The 20,471-nt window shown below is 43.0% G+C and overlaps 1 protein-coding gene across 1 annotated transcript in view; it reads right to left on the bottom strand.

Moving 5' to 3' along the window:
* SPATA45 (spermatogenesis associated 45) overlaps positions 1–19,511 on the bottom strand; it is a 29,385-nt gene extending 9,874 nt beyond the window's left edge. Inside the window, exon 1 of the mRNA XM_070768620.1 lies at positions 2,817–19,511. The gene's annotated coding sequence lies outside the window, so the exon portion shown is untranslated. The remainder of the gene's footprint in view (positions 1–2,816) is intronic.
* Between the last annotated feature and the right edge of the window lie 960 nt (positions 19,512–20,471).

The raw sequence follows: 20,471 nt of genomic DNA, 5'->3' as shown, positions 1-20,471 counted from the left end.
CTCCTGTCTTCGATCTTTCCCAGCATCAGGGTCTTTTCAAATGAGTCAGTTCGTCGTATCAGGTAGCCAAAGTATTGGAGTTTCAGCTTCAGCATCAGTCCTTCCAATGAATATTCAGGACTGATTTCCTTTAGGATGGACTGGTTGGATCTCCTTGCAATCCAAGGCATTCAAGAGTCTTCTCCAACACCACAGTTCAAAAGCATCAATTCTTTCATGCTCAGCTTTCTTTACAGTCCAAATCTCACATCCATACATGACCACTGAAAAAACCACAGCTTTGACTAGATGGACCTGTGTGGGCAAAGTAATGTCTCTGCTTTTTAATATGCTGTCTAGGTTGGTCATAGCTTTTCTTCCAAGAGCAACTGTCATTTAATTTCCTGGCTGCAGTCACCATCTACAGTGATTTTGGAGCCCAAGAACATAAAGTCTCTCACTGTTTCCATTGTTTCCCCATCTATTTGCCATGAAGTGATGGGACCAGATGCTGTGAATGTTTTCTGAATGTTGAGTTTTAAGCCAACTTTTTCACTCTCCTCTTTCACTTTCATCAAGAGGCTCTTTAGTTCTTCTTTGCTTTCTGCCATAAGGGTGGTGTCATATGCATATCTAAGGTTATTGATATTTCTCCCAGCAATCTTGATTCCAGCTTGTGCTTCATCCAGCCCAGCATTTCTCATGATGTACTCATAAGTTAAATAAGCAGGGTGACAATATACAGCCTTGACGTACTCCTTTCCTGATTTGGAACAAGTCTGTTGTTCCATGTCCAGTTCTAACTGTTGCTTCTTGACCTGAATACAGATTTCTCAGGAGGCAGGTCAGGTCATCTGGTATTCCCACCTCTTGAAGAATTTTCCACAGTTTGTTGTGATCCACACAGTCAAAGGCTTTGGCATAGTCAATAAAGCAGACGTATATGCTTTTCTGGAACTCTTGATTTTTCGATGATCCAATGGATGTTGGCAATTTGATCTCTGGTTCCTCTGCCTTTTCTAGATCCAGCTTGAACATCTGGAAGTTCACGGTTCACATATTGCTGAAGCCTGGCTTGGAGAATTTTTAGTATTACTTTGCTAGCGTGTGAGATGAGTGCAATTGTGCAATAGTTTGAGCATTCTTTGGCTTTGCCTTTCTTTGGGATCAGAATGAAAACTGACCTTTTCTAGTCCTGTGGCCACTGTTGAGTTTTCCAAATTTGTTGGCATATTGAGTGCAGCATCATCTTTTAGAATTTGATATAGCTCAACTGGAATTCCATCACCTCCACTAGCTTTGTTAGTAGTGATGCTTCTAAGGTACACTTGACTTCACATTCGAGGATGCCTGGCTCTAGGTGAGTGATCACACCATCGTGATTATCTGGATCATGAAGATCTTTTTTGTATAGTTCTTCTGTGTATTCTTGCCACCTCTTCCTAATATCTTCTGCTTCTGTTAGCTCCATACCATTTGTCCTTTATTGCACCCAGTTTTGCATGAAATGTTCCCTTGTTATCTCCAATTTTCTCGAAGAGATCTCTAGTCTTTCCCATTCTATTGTTTCCCTCTATTTCTTTGCATTGATCACTGAGGAAGGCTTTCTTATCTCTCCTTGCTAGTCTTTGGAACTCTGCATTCAAATGGGTATATCTTTCCTTTTTTTCTTTGCCTTTAGCTTCTCTTTTTCTCAGCTCTTTGCAAGGCCTTCTCAGACAACCATTTTGCCTTTTTGCGCTTCTTTTTCTTGGGGATGGTTTTGATCACTGCTTCCTGTACAATGTCACAAACTTCTGTCCATAGTTCTTCAGGCACTCTATCAGATCTAATCCCTTGAATCTGTTTGTCACTTTCACTGTATAATATTACACTTTCACTGTATAAGGGATCTGATTTAGGTCATACCTAAATCATGCATATACAGTGGATCCTCTGTAGTCCTGCTCTAGGGACCCTCTAGGTCCCACTCATGGACTCCGTATTTGAAAATTTACCTACTCACTAAAATTTGCTATCCAATAATCAATACTGTAGCACTCTCACAGTCATCCCCAAACACACACTTAGCAGTGAAAACCTGGGTCTCCTTAATCTGCACCACAGCTTGCTCTCTGCCTTCTTGTTTCAGCTATCATAAGTGTGCCGTTTTCCTCATATTTTTAGGGTCACATGCGGTGTTTCTTGCATTTTGGTGCTTTGCATTGATTTCACTGTGTAAAATGCCCATCGAGTTTCATGCTAAAGTACCATCTGCTGTTCCTAGACGGCAAGAAGGCTGTGATGCGCCTTATGTGTGTTAGATCAACCTTGCTTAAGAATGAATTATAGTGCTGTCAACTGTGAGTTCAACATCAATGAATCAACAACATATTTTGTGTCTCTAAATTGAAACACTCTAATAAAAACTATACATTGGTTGGTTGACAAAAATGCTGTGACCAGAGGCTGTGGTCACAGAGCCTCTGTATTTCCTCTAAGAGCCATGACTCAGTATTTGCTAATTCAATGTTCAGGGCACTTTATAGAATATAACTACCAAAATACCAAGAATCAAATATATATATATTGAAAGCATATTACTATTTCTACAGGTATATTGGACTTCCCAAGTGGCTCAGTGGTAAAGAATCTGCCTGCCAATACAGGAGATGTGGGTTCAATCCCTGGGTCAGGAAGATCCCCTAAGAGAAGGAAATGGTAACCCACTCCAGTAGTCTTGCCTTTAAAAATCCCATGGACAGAGGAGCCTGGCTGGCTACAGTCCACGGGGTTGCATGGGGTCGTGTCTGACTTAGTGACTAAACAACAACAACAGGTATATTATTATAAATTACCTTCAACATACAGCAACTCAGAGCCTATTTGAAGTCCACTGGTGTGGCTCAGCCTACTGATATGTTACCCTGGCAATGGAATATTACAATTTGTGCCATTCTGGCTTTGTTCTAGTCATAGAATCCTAGTTAAGAGAAGTTTTAAAGTCAGAGAGACCATTTAGTTATCAGACATATGTCCTTGAATAAATTACTCAATCTCTCTTAATATCAGTTTCTCCATCTGTAAAATAGGACAAAGATATCTATATCATGAAGCTGTGTTTGTGTGTATGTGGTCGAAACAGACAGGAGCTGGAACTGTTAAAAAACAAAAACAAAAACCCTAAATGGTATCACTTGTGCTAAAGCCCATGATGCCAAACCTACATTTAATCCCTAATATAATTGCAGCTTCCACCCCTACCAGAAATGCAATTTTAATCAACTTGTCTGGAATTTTCAATAAAGTTAACTGCCACGGGAGTCCTCTCCATCCCCCAGAGGAAAAAAAGATAACCTTTGCGTTTCTCTCCCCTCATTCCCCTGATCTAAAGCAACTTTTTTTTTCCTTTTGCTAATAGCTCCCTTCCCACCTTCCTTCCTATAAAAGCCTTCCATTTTGTACAACTCCCCAAGTGCCCTTCTAGTTGCTAGATGGAATGCCTCCCAGTTCGTGAATTGCCTAATAAAGCCAATTTCATTTGCAAATTTGTTTGGCTAAATTTTTTTTTTTTTTAATAGAGTTAAATGAGATATGAATATAAAGCTCTTTTCAGTGTGCCCAGCATCAATTTATTATATGCACTGACATTTCTTGAGCACCTACTTTGGGTCTGTTGCTGTTCTGTGCACTGAGGGCAAATAGGTACCTGCCCCCAAGGAGCTTCAGGTCTAATGGTTTGTGGTAGATCAGATCAGATCAGTTCAGTCGCTCAGTTGTGTCTGACTCCTTGCAACCCCATGAATCGCAGCACGCCAGGCCTCCCTGTCCATCACCAACTCCCGGAGTTCACTCAGACTCACGTCCATCGAGTCAGTGATGCCATCCAGCCATCTCATCCTCTGTCGTCCCCTTCTCCTCTTGCTCCCAATCCCTCCCAGCATCAGAGTCTTTTCCAATCTTTGCATGAGGTGGCCAAAGTACTGGAGTTTCAGCTTTAGCATCATTCCTTCCAAAGAAATCCCAGGGCTGATCTCCTTCAGAATGGACTGGTTGGATCTCCTTGCAGTCCAAGATTTGTGGTAAGTACTTAGTAAATTGTTGCTTTTTTTTTTATTGATTTTATTAAAACTTCATGTTTCACTTGGGTAATTATTTTATTTGTATGCTTTTTTCTCAGAAGAGGAAGTCTCCAGCTTCTTAAAAATAAAAGAAAAAAAACCTTCAGAAATACATTTCAGAAATACAAAAGTCATAATTTCTTTTTTTTCTGTTTTTTTTTAATTGAAGTATAGTTGATTCACAGTATTGTGCCAATCTCTGCTGTACAGCAAAGTGACTCAGTTATATACACACATTCTTTATGGTTTATTACAGGGTATTGAACATAATTCCTGTGCTATACATTAAGACCTTGTTGTTTATCCATTCGAAAGGCAGAAGTTTGTATCTACCAACTCCACACTCCCAGTCCATCCCTCTCCCTCAGTCCCAATCCCTTTGGCCACCACAAGTCTGATCTCCGTGAGTCTGCTGCTGTTTTGTAAATAGGTTCTTTTGTGCCGTGTTTTAGAGCCCACGTATAAGTGTATCATATGGTATTTATCTTTCTGACTTTCTCCGCTTAGTATGATAATCTCCAGTTGCATTCATGTTGCTGCAAATAGCATTATTTTGTTCTTTTTTGTGGCCAGCAGTATTCCATTGTGTATATGTGCCACATCTTCTTTATCCGTCCGTCAGTGGACATTTAAGGTGTTTCTGTGTTTTGGTTATTGTGAGTAGAGCTGCTATGAAAGTAGTTGTGCATTGTCAGGAAGCATTTAACAGGAGGCTTCCTGTCGATCTGTCAGGAATCCTCTGTTCCTTATTAATTCCTGAATATTCAGGAATTCGGAGGAGAGGCAAGTCTCTCCCGGGGCTGACGGATCCAGGCATTTCCTTCGTTAGTTTTTCAATACAGTGATAAGTACCCTCTTCCTTCTTGTGAACTGTACGGTAAAAGTGATTGTTTACAACTCTCTCTCTCTTTAATATGGATCGCCTATGTATTGTAAGTCTGGAATTTTAATCTTTGTCGAGAATAACTACCTTGTAAGACAATATATATGCCCACACCATGTTGATTAAAACACTTTTGCTCCATCAGAGCTTTGGTCCCCGTGTCTTGCTTTCTTTCTCTCTCTCTCTAAGGCTGATTTTCTGGAGCACAGAGACCCATCTTGCTCACTCTCCTGCCCAGGCTTCTAAGACCCTCTCGAGAAGGCGCACTGTGCTTTCAACCCCCTCGAGAGGGCACCAGGTATCTTCGTGAGCGACGCAAGCCCTGTGTCAAAGGACTTTATTGGTTTTCTGCGTAAACCAAGGAATATCAGCCTCTCTTTCTCTCTCCTTTACTTTCTTACCATTGACTCTGGGCCACCAGGTTCCGGTCCATTAAAGGACCTCAACAGTGCATGTATCTTTCTGAATTGTAGTTTTGTCCAGGTATATTCCTAGGAGTGGGATTGCTGGATTATACGGTAATTCTATTTAGTTTTCTGAAGAACCTCTGCACTGTTTTCCGCAGAGGCAGCACCGGCAGTGTAGGAGGGTTCCCTTTTCTCTACACCCTTTCCAGCATTTGTTACTTGCAGGCCAAAAGCTATCATTTCTTCACCCGTTTACAGAAATTAGTGATAGAAGAAAGACTGGTGTTGAAGAAACCAGTTCACAATGCTAGAGAAATTAATTCCTTAAAGAACTATATCAAGGGTCAGCAAAAGAAACTAAATCACCTAACTCTAATGAGATTAGAGCACAAAAATCATTAAGACCAACACAGGGCAGTTGCTAAAGATAAGAAAGTGTTTTTTTTTTTTTTTTTTTTCATTTTTTTTAAAACAAAGCTCCCAGATATGCAAAAGGCTTATCAAGAGATCTCAGCAGTTGGGCACAATCCAGGTACCTGAGGGTAGGGGCTATATTCAAATCCTCCGTTCTCAGACTGCAATCTGGAGGAAGATTTCTACGTCTTTGAACTTCAGCTTCCTTAGCTGTTAAGTGGGGTGGATGTCAGTATTGTGATGATTAAACAACAGATGAAAGGACTTATAAACTATAACGTACAATCCAAGCACCATGAGTTCTTCTAAAATGTATAATAGATTAGATTTTTAATTCATAAAGTTACGTATGCTGTGCCCAAGAGTAATATTCTATCTACAACACAGTTATTTGTAACATAAGAAACCCAAGTGGGGACTTCCCTGATGGTACAGTGGATAGGAATCCCCCTGCCAATGCAGGGGACATGGGTTCCATCCCAGGTCTGGGAAGATTACACATGCCCCAGGGCAACTGAAGCCCACGTGGGTAACTTCTGAACCCCACATGCCCTGGTCTGTGCTCCTGCAACAGGAGAAGCCACCACAATGAGAAGCTCATGCACCACAACAAAAAAATAGCAAACCCCCCACCTCTCCTCCCCGGCTCATCTCAACTAGAGAAACCCTGTGCATATCAACGAGGACCCAGCACAACCAAGAAATAAATAATTTTTTTTTAAAAGGAAAGAAACCCAGTTGAAATAATTTTTTTTCCCGCTGTACCACGTGATATGTGGATTCTTAGTTCCCCAGCCAGGGATCGAACTTGCATCCCCTGCATTGGAAGGCAGGTTCTTAACCACTGGATCACCAGGGAAGTCCCTGAAATAATTCTTAAGCCAACACATTTTCCTTGCTCAAAGATTACTCTCCCAGCAAGTTTCAGGCTATATTCTAGAGTATCCCATTTTTATTTTCTTAGACTTGCTAGGGTTTGCTGCCCTCTTTGGCAACCCACTCCAGTACTCTTGCCTGGAAAATCCCATGGACGGAGGGGCCTGGTGGGCTGCAGTCCATGGGGTCACTAGGAGTCAGACACGACTGAGCGACTTCACTTTCACTTTTCACTTTCATGCATTGGAGAAGGAAATGGCAACCCACTCCAGTGTTCTTGCCTGGAGAATCCCAGGGAGGGGGAGCCTGGTGGGCTGCGGTCTATGGGGTCGCACAGAGTCGGACACGACTGAAGCGACTTAGCAGCAGCAGCAGCTGCCCTCTTTAAATTATCAAACTAAATAAACCTGGAAGGAAATAATCAAGAAAAACAGTGTTTATTTGAGATCAAAGAATTGCAATTTGGGACACACAGTTTCAGGCAGCAACCCAAACAGTATCATGTGGGGAGTAAAAGTCAGTGGCTTTTAAAGGAAAAAGGAGGAGGTTTGTATTAGTGATTTTTCCCTCTAGTGGTTTGCTGAGGCTATTACCAGAGGGCGGTAAAAGTGCATTACCATGACGTTTCAGGTCCTCTTGCTGAGTCCTTTGAGTATTTGTGGTTTGACTCAGTTTACGGTGTGTCTGGGTAAGGATGTGCATAAGATCCACCTCCTTAATGGCCTCTTGACTCCATTTAAAAAGCCCTTGACATAAGTAAAGAGTGGGACATGACTGAGCGACTGAACTGAACTGAACTGACATAAGTAAATGCATTTTATTTCACATTTCATATTTTCCCCCTTTCATCCAGATTTGTCTCTGAAAGCATCACTGACTTCTAGACCTGCTTTGTCTCACATCACTGGGATGAACTTCTCCCAGAAAATTAGATCTCATGCCACGGGGAATTTTTAATTTCTGCTGGCTATTTCAGAGAGTCAGTGTCATAAGGATTAGGCCACATTTGACCAATAGGGAAGTACTCAGGAAAAGACTTGGGCAATTTCATCACCCAGAAACTTCATTGTTACTTGAATGTTCAAGTGAATAAATCTTCAGTTCAGTTGTTCAGTCATGTCCGACTCTTTGCAACACCATGGACTGCAGCACTCTAGGCCTCCCTGTCCATCAACAACTCCAAGCTTGCTGAAACTTCACTAAGTCGGTGATGCCATGCAACCATCTCATCCTCTATCATCCCTGTCTCCTCCTGCCCTCAATCTTTCCCAGCATCAGGGTCTTTTCCAATGAGTCAGTTCTTCACATCAGGTGGCCAAAGTATTGGAGCTTCAGCTTCAGCATCAGTCCTTCCAATAATTGATTTCCTTTAGTATTGACTGGTTGGATCTCCTTGCAGCCCAAGGCACTCTCAAGAGTCTTCTCTAACACCACAGTTCAAAAGCATAAATTCTTTGGCACTCAGCTTTCTTTATGGTCCAACTTTCACATCCATACATGACTACTGGAAAAACCATAGCTTTGACTAAGATGGACCTTTGTTGGCAAAGTAATGTCTCTGTTTTTCAATATGCTGTCTAGCTTGGTCATAGCTTTTCTTCCAAGGAGCAAGCGTCATCTAATTTCATGGCTGCAGTCACCTTCTGCAGTGATTTTGGAGTCCAAGAAAACAGTGTCTCACTGTTTCCATCGTTTCCACATCTATTTGCCATAAAGTGATAGGACCAGATGCCATTAGCCTTACTATCATTTCAATCCATGGAGAGACCACAGTCTTGGTATTTGTAGAAGCTTTGCAGCAGGTCTGAGTGAGGAGCAGCGTAAGTCTAACTACAAGCACACATAGCAAAATTCTAATAATCATAAATAATATTTGAAGTCCTGATCTTATCTAAGTGCCCAGAGCTGAAGACAGCCAGCTGAAAACTTTGATAGGGAACAGAGAAGCTTTGTGCTATTTTTCGAACGTTTCAAGTTCTACTTCAGATTCACCAGAAAGTTTGTGTGTGTGTGTCTGTATGTTTTTAATATTTATTTATTTGGCTGCACCAGGTCTTAGGTGTGGCCCTTGGGATCTTTACTTGAGGCATGTGAACTCTTAGTCGTGGCTGTGGGACCTAGTTCCCTGACCAGGGATCAAACCCAGGCCTCCTGCATTGGGAGCATAGTGTCTTAGCCACTGGACTACCAGGGAAGTTCCGAAATTCACTGCAAGTGTTAATCTAGGTGCAGCAGGAGGTGTTGGCTAGGGCATTCTATCAACGGCTGCCCCGTGCTGCAAGGAGATAGTGAAGCCCTATTTGATTATCTAATACAACTCTCACTGCGGAGCCAGGGATTCCCATTGTTGCTGGGCCAAACCTCAAGTGGTAGATTTTGTTAATTTAGCCGTGGTCCAACAGGTCAGTATGGACTGCACCAGTTCAAGGAACAAATCCTTTTACATGGCAATCAATGGAGAGTATGCGAGGGTATAAAAAGTGGGCAGCCGAGTCTCATCTCGACCAATGAGATTTTGGCTGGATTTCTTTCTCTAACAAGAACTTGAAGTTAAGTGAAATGCTATGGTATAAAAAGGCATTATCCTGTCACATACCAGCTGTGTAAACATTCATAAGTCCATGGTTCTCCTTTGTAATCACAAACAAAGGTGGACCTTGAAGGAGAACATAGTCTCCAGTCAAGAGTGTGATTATTCACGTTTCCATTGACAGGTTATGAACTTAGGGATACGTTCTAGCCGTGGGTCATGCAGCCATTACAGCCTTTTAAGGGGCCAGCCAACAACCATCTGGCCCCGGTGCAGCAAAATGCTTAACACAGACTTGTGAGGTCACATTTCTTACAAATTTTGGTCAGCCATTTGCTTCTCGACAGAGGTAAAAGAAAAGAAGATCCAAGCAGGTGAAATGTTTAGAGGAACAGGACTTGAGAGAAATGTTTTGTAACAGTGTTAAACCGAAACAGAGTAGAGACCGTGATCTTATCATTTTACCCTGTAGACAACTTTTACCTCCATAGAGGTAAAAGAAAAAAGAAGATCCAAGCAGGTGAAATGTTAGAGGAACAGGACTTGAGAGAAATATTTTGTAACAGTGTCAAACAGAAACAGAGTAGAGACCATGATCTTATCGTTTTACCCTGTAGACAACTTTAAGGGCTAAGTGCTTAAAATCTACCAGACCAAGGAGAAATTGGTGATGAGGTGTATAACTAGGCTTCCCTGGTGGCTCGGATGGTGAAGAATCTGCCTGCAAAGCAAGAGACCCAGGTTCAACTCCTGTGTTGGGAAGATCCCCTGGAGAAGAGAATGGCAACCCATTCCAGCATTCTTGCCTGGAGAATTCCATGGACCGAGGAGCCTGATGGGATGCAGTCCATTGTGTCCGACTGTGTTGGACACGACCGAGAGACTAACTTTTCACTTTAGTGTGTGTGTATGTACCAGCCTGATTCTGAATACTGGGGAAGCTGTGAGCATCAGAGATTATCTGCTTCACTTTCTAGTTAATTTCCAACATGATTAAGTGACTAACACACATAAGTAGACTGTCCTTAAATCTGGAAGATTGAGGTCATGGAAACATATCCCACCCTCAGAGAGAAGTCCTCCAGCCTCTATAGTTTGAGAATAGATCACTAGAAGAATATCTCCCCATTTGCCAGAAAAGTGCCCTCGAGGAAGGTAAAAAAATTCAACTAACATTAAACAAATTCCAACAAAATGCTGACCGGTCATCATCTTGGACATAGTAAAGTCACTAAGTGATATTCTGAGACCACCAGCCAACTGAATAGGCCTTCTTTAGCAAGGATATTGAAGTAGTATCATTAAACTCAGTAAATTTATCAGTACAGTAGAGCAGCTCTTTTATGAAAAGGCTCAGTAATGAGGTTAGAGTAGTGTGTATGTCCCTGGAGAAGGAAGTGGCAACCCACTCCAGTATTCTTGGCTGAAGAATTCCATGAACAGAGGAGCCCGGTGGGCTATAGTCTATGGCATCACAAAGAGTCGGACATGACTGAGAGACTAACTTTTCACTTTAGTATGTGTGTATATATCAGCCTGCTTCTGAATATTGGGAAAGCTGAGCATCAGACAATATCTGCTTCACTTTCTAGTTAATTTTCATTTTATTTCTCCAGTCACTTCACAAGTCCAGTTGGGCACTGGAGCCTTTGTAAGATGAGAAACACGGGAATTCCCAGTGGTTAGGACTCCACGCTTCCAATGCTAGGGCCCGGGTTCAATACCTGGTTGGTGAACTGGGATTCCCACAAGGTGTGTGGTGCACCCCAAAAGAAGAGAAACATGAATCCAAAAATTTGCCCCTTCCAGCGTTGTAGGACAAGACTTAGTTGAGAGTGCCTGTTATGGTTCTTTTCATCTAGGATGTAAAGAATCTTTAAAAAAATTTTTTTTAATTAAAAAAATAATCTTTTTGAAGATGTTATTTCCAGTAGATGAAACCACCTGCTTATAGAATACGATGTGTGTAGTCTCGTCTCTGAGGAGCACCCTGTGGACAGATTGTGCTATGAGACATGTTTTTTATCTAAGGCTCTGATTAGTCCATGGCAATAATGAAGCATGTCTCCTTTAATTAGTTGAATATATCAAGAGCAGAGAGAGACAATGATTTCAAGTGGTGACAGACTGCTTCCCAAAGGAAGTATAGAGTAGGCCAGACCCCACAGACTTGCTTCATAATATGGCCAGTGGAATGTATTCCCTGGTCACCATGCAGTTCTGAGAGCACAGCCCACGTAGGTGTAACCTTTTCTCTTTTTTAAAAAAATATGTATTCATTTATTTTTGGTTGCCCTGCGTCTTTGTTGCTGCACTTTGGCTTTCTCCAGCTTCAGAAAGCGAAGCAGGGGCTCCCTCTAGCTGGGAATGGGCTTCTCGTGGCGGTGGCTTCTCTTGTTGTGGAGCAGGGCTCTGGGCATGTGGGCTTCGGTAGTTATGGCGCACCAGGCTTGTTGCTCCGAGGCAGTGGACTCTTTCCAGACCAGGGATCGAACCCATGTTCTCTACATTGGCAGGTGGATTCTTATCACCGTACCACTGGAGAAGTACCTAACCTTTTCTAACAATATTTCTACATTCTTCAATCTAATGAGGAAACATACATATCATAACAAGCACAAATTTATAGCCTTGGGAAGGAGATAACTGAATTAAATCCATTTGCCATATCTTAAGAGGCCCTTTGTGGTGGTGGTGGTTTAGTTGCTAAGTAGTGTCCAACTCTTGCCACTCCACAGACCACCAGGCTCCTCTCTCCATGGGATTTCCCAGGCAAGAATATTGGAGTGGTTGCCATTTCCTACTCCAGAGGATCTTCCAGACCCAGAATCAAACCCATGAACCTACATCTCCTGCATTTCAGGCAGATTCTTTAACCCTGAGCCACTGGGGAGCAAATCAAAATATCCAGGGACAGTTTGGATAGTTTTCCTGGTTTTTTTAAGGATGAAGAGCACAAGCTAACTGTGCCTCCTTAGAGGCCTTAAAAATATCTCCTGGATCTTCCCTGGTGATGCAGTAGATAAGAATCTGCCTCCCAATGCAGGGGACACAATTTTAATCTTTGGTCCTGGAAGACCCCCATATGCCGCAGAGCAATTAAGCCTGCTCATCACAGCTAAAGAGCCTGTGCTCTAGAGCCCGAGTGCTGTAACTACTGAAGCCCACGTGCCTAGAGCCTGTGCTCTGCATCAAGAGAAGCCACAGAAGTGAGAAGCCCTCCCACTGCAACAAAGAGTAGCCCCTGCCTGCCAAAATTAGAGAAAGGCCACACAGAAAGCAACAAAGACATGGCACACCCAACAGTAAATAAATAAAACAATCAATTAATCAAAAAAAAAAAAAAAATTCCCCAACAGTATTGTCTCATTTATCACAGCCCAGTGGATCATCTGATGAGTCATTGCCATCAGGAGTCTTTACATGGACTCTGGCAAGGCAGGTCTTCTTTGAGGGCTATACCATAGATTAGTTAATGGGCTAAAAATACAGCTATTATCAGCCCAATAAAACCTTTATGCACTGCCTTCAATTGGGCTTCTTTGATCACTTCCATTAGATCCTCTTTGAGAATGTAGACAAAATTTAATAAAACCTTTCAGGTTGGGTGGCTCATAAGGTGGCTGTTCTCGCAGCCTGATCAACCAGATTATTTCCTTTGGTTTCATTTGAATTTAATTTGAATGTCCAAGCACCTTCATGATGACCAGGACAGATAGAAGTTGGATTGATTCCAACAAATCATTCACCCAATTTCCATTCTTAATCTGGTTTCCTGGAATCTTTGTTTCCAAACTGCCAAAGTTAGAAACTACCACAGAGTGACTGTATAGATATTCACAGTTTTACCTTCTTTTTGGGTGTGCAAACTCAGTTAAAGCACGGAGCCCTGCCTGCCAGGCTGAAGTAGCAGTGGTCACTGGAGCTTCTTCAATTACTTCAAAGGAGGAAGTGATTGCAAACAATGTTTTCCTTTGTCATTGTTCATATAAGAAACATCAGTAAACTTAGGTAAACTTAAATTTCAGTGTTAGCTAGGTATTTCTTGTAAGTCAGCTCCAAAGATTAATAACTAATCAGTCAGGGTTAGACAGTCATGAGGAGTTTGGTCGGTAGGTCAAAGGAGGAGGTTTGTAGGGTTAAGGTTGTTGCTCTGGGAAAGGGTTTTGTGAGATGTTAGTAACAGCATTTCATGTGAGGTAATATGGCTTACAGAAAGGCATTGGGTGTGATAAGAACTGAGCAAAGTTTCTTCTGCTGGGGGAACATAGATGATGAGTGGACAGCCCATAACCATTTCCTGAGCTGATTTTGCAGAGCTGCTTTTGAAATAGCTCTCAGGCACAGGGGAAGACCTCTGGCTACAGTGTCTAATTATTGACTGCAATGACCAAGGACTCAGTGCTGACCTTCGTGCCTTTTTGTAAACACTCCTAAGGCATTCTCCTCCCTTTCCTACACAAAGAAGGGGAAAAGGAAGCTGGTAACTGCTGCTGCTGCTGCTAAGTCGCTTCAGTCGCATCCAGCGCTGTGCGACCCCAGAGACAGGCTCCCCCGTCCCTGGGATTCTCCAGGCAAGAACACTGGAGTGGGTTGCCATTTCCTTCTCCAATGCATGGAAGTGAAAAGTGAAAGTGAAGTCGCTCAGTTGTGTCCGACTCCTAGCAACCCCATGGACTGAAGCCCACCAGGCTCCTCTGTCCATGGGATTTGCCAGGCAAGAGTACTGGAGTGGGTTGCCATTGCTTTCTCCGAAGCTGGTAACTAGGAAGACCTAAAGCAGATGCTCTGAGGACTTCCCTGGTGGTACAGCGGATAAGAATCTGCCTGCCAATTCAGGGAACATGGGTTCGATCCCTGGTACGGGAAGATTCCACATGCGTCAGAGCAATTAAGCCCATGCACTACAACTACTGAATCTGCTCTCTAGAGCCCAAGAACCACAACTACTAGAGCCCGCATGCTCTAGGGCCCTTGAGCCACAGCTAATGAGCCCCTGTAACCTAACTACTGAGCCCAAGGGCTACAACCACTGAAGCCTTTGAGCCTAGAGCCTGTGCCTCAAAACAAGAAAAGCCACCGAAATGAGAAGCCCGTGCACCGCAAAGAAGAGTAGCCCCTGCTTACTGCAACTGGAGAAAGTCCAGAACAACCAAAAGTAAAGTAAATAAATAAATAATTTTTAAAAATAAAGCAGGTGGTTTGAGAAGTTTGATTTTCAGGATCTGGAGAGTCATAAAGGTGTTTTCTTCCCAATTTAAAGGATCTAGTCTTTCAGCTTTGAGCAATGTATAAAGAGAGTAGGCTATTAAGGAAAAATAAGGTATCCAGTTCCCATTAGTATCCAGTCAGACTCCAAAATCCCTGGTGTTGTCTTTTGGTCTGTGGCTACTGGAAATTTAAGACACTGAATCCTATTAGGGTCTAAAAGGAGTCCTTATCTGAGATCAGGTATCCTAGGTATTTGGAGAAGGCAATGGCACCCCACTCCAGTACTCTTGCCTGGAAAATCCCATGGACAGAGGAGCCTGGTAGGCTGCAGTCCATGGGGTTGCTAGGAGTTGGACACGACTGAGCGACTTCACTTTCACTTTTCACTTTCATGCATTGGAGAAGGAAATGGCAACCCACTCCAGTGTTCTTGCCTGGAGGATCCCAGGGACGGGGGAGTCTGGTGGGCTGCCGTCTATGGGGTCGCACAGAGTCGGACATGACTGAAGCGACTTAGCAGCAGCAGCAGCAGCAGCATCCTAGGTATTTGACCAGCATTTGAACAACTTGTAATTTCTCTTTAGAAACCTAATGAACCATAATTGCTAATGGCTTGAGGAGACTGATGGCATTTTGCTTACTTGTTTCCCTAGAAAAGGAAGAGAAGAAGCTTATCAACATGTTGTAAGAGGGTAGATAGATAGACCCTTGTGGAAAAAATGACATCTACTAAATCACTGTTTAGGATCTGTGAAAAGTAGGAAGGGCTTTCAGTCTAGCTAGGTGTATTGTTGTTCTTCCCACATGAAAGCAAATAAAAATTGACTTTCAGAATCCACAGGGATGCTGCAAAAGGCACCACAGAGGTCTTCTATGGTGAAAAATTTACCCTCTCTAGGTATTGTCATTAAAAGGGTATGAGAGTTAGGGGCAGTCAAATGATGAGGGATAACGATGTTCTAAATAGCCCTCGAATCTTGCATGAATCTATCCTCTTCCTTGGATTTCTTCATAGGGAAAATGGATGTAAAACAAGGGCTGGTGCAGGGACTGTGGGGTCTTGTGTCTTATATTCCCTTGTGATTGAAGTGAAGCGAAGAGAAAGTTGCTCAGTCGTGTCCAACTCTTTGCAACCCCATGGACTATACAGTCCATGGAATTCTCCAGGCCAGAATACTGGAGTGGGTAGCCATTCCCTTCTCCAGGGGATCTTCCCAACCCAGGGATCTAACCCCGGTCTCCTGCATTGCAGGCGGGTTCTTTACCAGCTGAGCCTCGAGGGAAATTCCTGCCCAGGCCTCAGGAGTTAAAGGATATTGATTAATGTTTGGAAGAAGTTTACCAGGATCAATTTGAATTTGAATTGGGGGAGCTGGATGAATCCACGCAATGTCAGTTATAGACTTTGCCCAGCATTTCTCAGGGACTTCTTTGAGGAGTTTTAACTTTCTGTTCTTTCAAGCTTGTCCTAAAGGGCAAAAACTGCTAATAATAGAACTGAGGAGCTGGAATGCCATGAGTTGTCCAGGGAGCTGAATCAATCTCGAGAATAATCTCCCATTTTGAGAAAAAGAGATGACAATGTGATATTGTTGCAGTAAAAAGGAAGAAAAGAGGAATGAGGCTTTTTTCTTTCCCTTTCCTGAGAACAAAGAAGATAAAGGGAATAGTGAGCAGGCCTGAACACTCCTAGTTTTTTTTTAACTGCTCCTAACTGCATATCTGTAACTAAGTTTGCTTTTCTGCCCTCTAACTGCAGGATCTACACTTTGCACCTATTTCCCTTTGACTCTAGGCTAAATACATCTTGTATCTGGTGTTTACCCTTACAACACCCTTCGCCTTGTAGTTACATATCAAAAAGAAGGCCGCAGAACTACTGAACTGCCAGACTCACAGGATTACCGATGCCAGTCTATGACTGTCTTTGTAAAGGGCAGGAGGAAGAACTCAAGATCCAAACACTTTTTTTCCTCATCACCAACTCCTGACTGCGAGCCCTCGTTTTATATAAGCCCCCAGACTCCTTGTGGAGGCAGGAGAGGGGGAGGAACAGTTCCTGCCGCATGAGCCTACTGTGTTTCCCCTCTCCACCAGCTGAGAAATAAAGCCACCTTTCTATTCCCTCCAAACTCTGCTTCTGCACTTTTTATTCGGCTTCAGTTAGCAGAAAAAGCCAAGATTTTGCCCAGCAACAATATTTCTCTAAAAAGGTCTCTTTCTGGGAAGTTGACAGGAGCAGAACTGACCAGACGTAAGGAATGATTGTCCTGGAGGGAGCCCAATTGGAAAGGGAAGGGAGTGGACTTGTAAACTATGGAGGGTTTTCAGGATATTCTCATTATTTGAATTATCTCAGTGCTCGGAGGAAAGGGTTGTTTGAGATTGGTGGGGTTGAGCACAGAAAGTGTGACTCCAGGGTCAGTGAAGACAAGAAGGAGCTCACTTCCAATCATAAGTGAATTGTCGCCCAGTTTGTTCTTGGAGCAAGCACAGTCCATAAGAAGAACTAAAGGCTTAACTTGGGATGATTGTTTAAAGTGTTTTAGTTTAAGGCAATCCTTTTTCCAATGGTCAGGCTTCTTATTCAAATGGCAGACATTTTTAGAGTTTGAAGGCTTTTGATTTAGTTTGTTGAAGCCTCTGGGAGGAGTCTGATAGCTGTTGAACCAGTAAATTTATGATTTTAGTGGTCTTTAGTTTATTTGAATTGTGAATGAAAAAAGTGAAAATGTTAGTTGCTTAGTCTTGTCCAACTCTTTGCGACCCCATGGAGCCCGCCAGGTTCCTCTATGGAATGCTCCAGGCAAGAATCCTGGAGTGTGTAGCCATTTCCTTCTCCAGGGGATCTTCCTGACCCAAGAATAGAATATTAGTCTCCCGCATTGCAGGTAGAGTCCAATAGGTTTGCCAAATTAACTAAATCAGGAGTTGCCATGATTTCTCAATTAAGTCAGGCTCACTTTGCCCGAATTGAGATCGTCACCTGGGCCATATATGAACATGGAGTTAAAGACTCTATTATCTAAAGAGTCTAACAATTTCAAGTCTGTTGTAATATCATGCACAGGTTTGTTAGTCCTTGAGTGCATGCTTTGATTTTATTCCAATCAACAGGTTTTAGGTTGGCCTGAGAAATGGTTTTATATAAAATTTTTCTATTTCTTGGGCTTTAGGGCTATCAGCTGGCAGGATACATTGCAGATCCTTTAAAGGAGGATTCCAGCCAGCTTTAGCCATCCAGTGTTGGGCCTGACCCCCCAACAAAACTAATAAAAAGATCAGGAAACAAAGGCTCATAGGTTTGAATGACAATGTTAAATTCCTTTGTAAAATGGTGAGGGTCTGCAGTTACATCGGAAAGTTCTTTGACTATAGCTAGCAACTCTTAGTCCAAAGTATATAACGTACATTTTAAAAGGTGCCCTCATCACTAGGCTTCGATTTAAATGTACGGATTTTCTATTTATTTTTCAGCTGCGCTACACAGCTTGCGGGATCTTAGTTCTCTGCCCAGGGATGCAACCTGTGCCCCCTGCAATGGAAGCGGGGAGTCCTAACCACTGGACTGCCAGGGAATTCCCTAAACGTTGAGTTTGAATTGGTTCAATGAAAGAGATTGGGGGTGGAGGCTGAAGAAGGGGGCCTCGAGGTTTGAGGGGTTAGGTGGGAGTTCAGCAAGGGAAGGAGAGAGATGGGGGTAGATGCAGAGGACAGATCTGAGCAGGAACGGGTGACAGAATTATAAGTCTTTTGTAATTGTGAAATCTTTTCAGAAAGTTTAGAATTTGTATCTTGGAAGGAAGTTGTTTTGCTGTATCTCACTGTTCGTTGAACCCAGGGTAGGCAAGGCACGAGCAGGGAAGCAGGTAAAAACCTCAAGGAGCTGTAGATATTTATTCTCTTCTGACTGCTAGAGCAGCCATTGCACCAGAACGTTGTGTTCTCTCCTCTCGAGGTTGACCCAGCAGACGCAGCCATAATGTACCCTCAAGGGCTTGTAAGGTGGAGCTTATACACACAGAACAAAACCGGCCCGTGGCCAAGCGGGTTCATTGTGATACGCATGCGCGGTGCTACAATGAGCTCAGCCATTACATAATCATTTACCAAACATGGGGCGAGATCGAGAGGCTGTGGGGTGAGAGCCTGACCACCGCCATCTTGGCTAGCTTGGTCTTTCCCTACGGATTGGGTTTCCCTGATAGCTCAGTTGGTAGAGAATCTGCCTGCAACGCAGGAGACCCCCATTCTATTCCTGGGTCGGGAAGACCCCCTGGAGAAGAGAGAGGCTACCCACTCCAGTATTCTGGCCTGGAGAACTCAAACAGACCTCAAAGAGTCAGATACCGAGGGACTCTCACTTAACAGATTGGGGATCAAAGAATTGCAGTTAATGTCACATAGATTCTGGTAGCAACCCAAACAGTGTCCTGCTGGGAAGTAAAAGTCAGGAGCTTTTAAAGGCAAAGAAAGGAGGTTCGTATTACAAAGAATTTTAAGTGGAATTGGAGGCAGAATTTAGGCTAAACAGGTTTGGGTGCAAAGGCTAGCCCTAGAGGGAGGGGAAAGCTCAACTCAGGATTGTGACAGGTTTCAGGTGTTCTTGCAGAGTCCTGTGAATATTTGTGGTTTGGCCCAGTTCAAAAAGTCATAGTTCCATCTATGTGTAAGGTTCACCTTGTTAATGGCCTCCAGGCTCCATTTTAAAGCACCTTGCTATCAGTGAATTCATTTTCTTTCACATGAGAAATGGAATATTTCCTGCCGTATCAGTAAACAAGGATGTCACAGTCATCGGCAATTGCAGTCCTCCACGGTGAGCTAGTCATCCTGGAAGGAACTCAGGAAGGAGAGTAATACCTGCCATCTAGCACCCATTAGACTGCAGCCATTCCCTACAGTGAGCCCTGAGGAACTCAGGATGTGAAAAACACTAGGTACTGGCCCCAGATAGCTGAGGTGCATGTCAAAGGAATGGCTTCAATGAGCCCAGACTCTTGCATTCCCATACGCAGAAATGAGCTAAATTCCTTAACCTGGGTTATCTGGTTTTCTTTAATTTACAAAAAATATGCCCTTTGTTGCAAAACATCTATATAACCTGGCTCTCCCACAACACACACACACACCTCCCTACCCCCTCTCCCCGCCTTACCGCCCCCCCACCCCCCCACCTCACTGCCTTCTCAGAGTCACTCTCTCAGGATCACTTAAGATGCTACCTCTAAAAATTTCCACCAAATAAAACGTAACTTTCAGGTTGCGGTATTTTTTCAGTTGATACACATTTCACAAAACCTTACCAAGGTCATTCCCACCCTAAGGTTATAGGATACAGTACTAGGCATGTGGCCAACTATGTAAAATTAAACTGTTTTAGTTACATTTCAGAAGGGGGAGAGGACATGATTTATCATGTAATACAGGTTAAATTTTAAAATCGAGGTTCACATGACCCCCTCCTTGGTTTTGATTAACTTGCTGGAGCAGCTCGCAGAACTCAGGCACACAGTCTACTTACTATTTACTGGTTTACTACAAAAGAATAAGATAAAGGATACAGATGAACATCAAGATGGAGTAGATGCACAGGGCAGGGTATGTGGGGAAGGATATGGATTTTCCATGCTTTCTCAGGAGCACCACTCTTCACACCTTCAGGTGTTTGCCTGGTGTTAAAGAAACTCTCCTAATCCAGTACTTTGGGATTTTGTATGGAGGCTCCAAAATCACTGCAGATGGTGATTGCAGCCATGAAATTAAAAGACGCTTACTCCTCGGAAGGAAAGTTATGATCAACCTAAATAGCATATTAAAAAGCAGAGACATTACTTTGTCAACAAAGCTCCGTCTAGTCAAGGCTATGGTTTATCTAGTAGTCATGTATAGATGTGAGAGTTGGTCTATAAAGAATTGATGCTTTTGAACTGTGGTGTTGGAGAAGATTCTTGAGAGTCCCTTGGACTGCAAGGAGATCCAATCACCCCATCCTAAAGGAGATCAGTCCTGGGTGTTCATTGGAGGGACTGATGTTGAAGCTGAAACTCCAATACTTTGGCCACCTCATG

Source organism: Bos indicus, chromosome 16 (genome assembly GCF_029378745.1).
Source record: "Bos indicus isolate NIAB-ARS_2022 breed Sahiwal x Tharparkar chromosome 16, NIAB-ARS_B.indTharparkar_mat_pri_1.0, whole genome shotgun sequence".
Lineage (NCBI taxonomy): Eukaryota > Metazoa > Chordata > Mammalia > Artiodactyla > Bovidae > Bos > Bos indicus.
The sequence above is the reverse complement of the archived record's forward strand: the minus strand, read 5'-3'. Positions and strand labels throughout refer to the sequence as shown.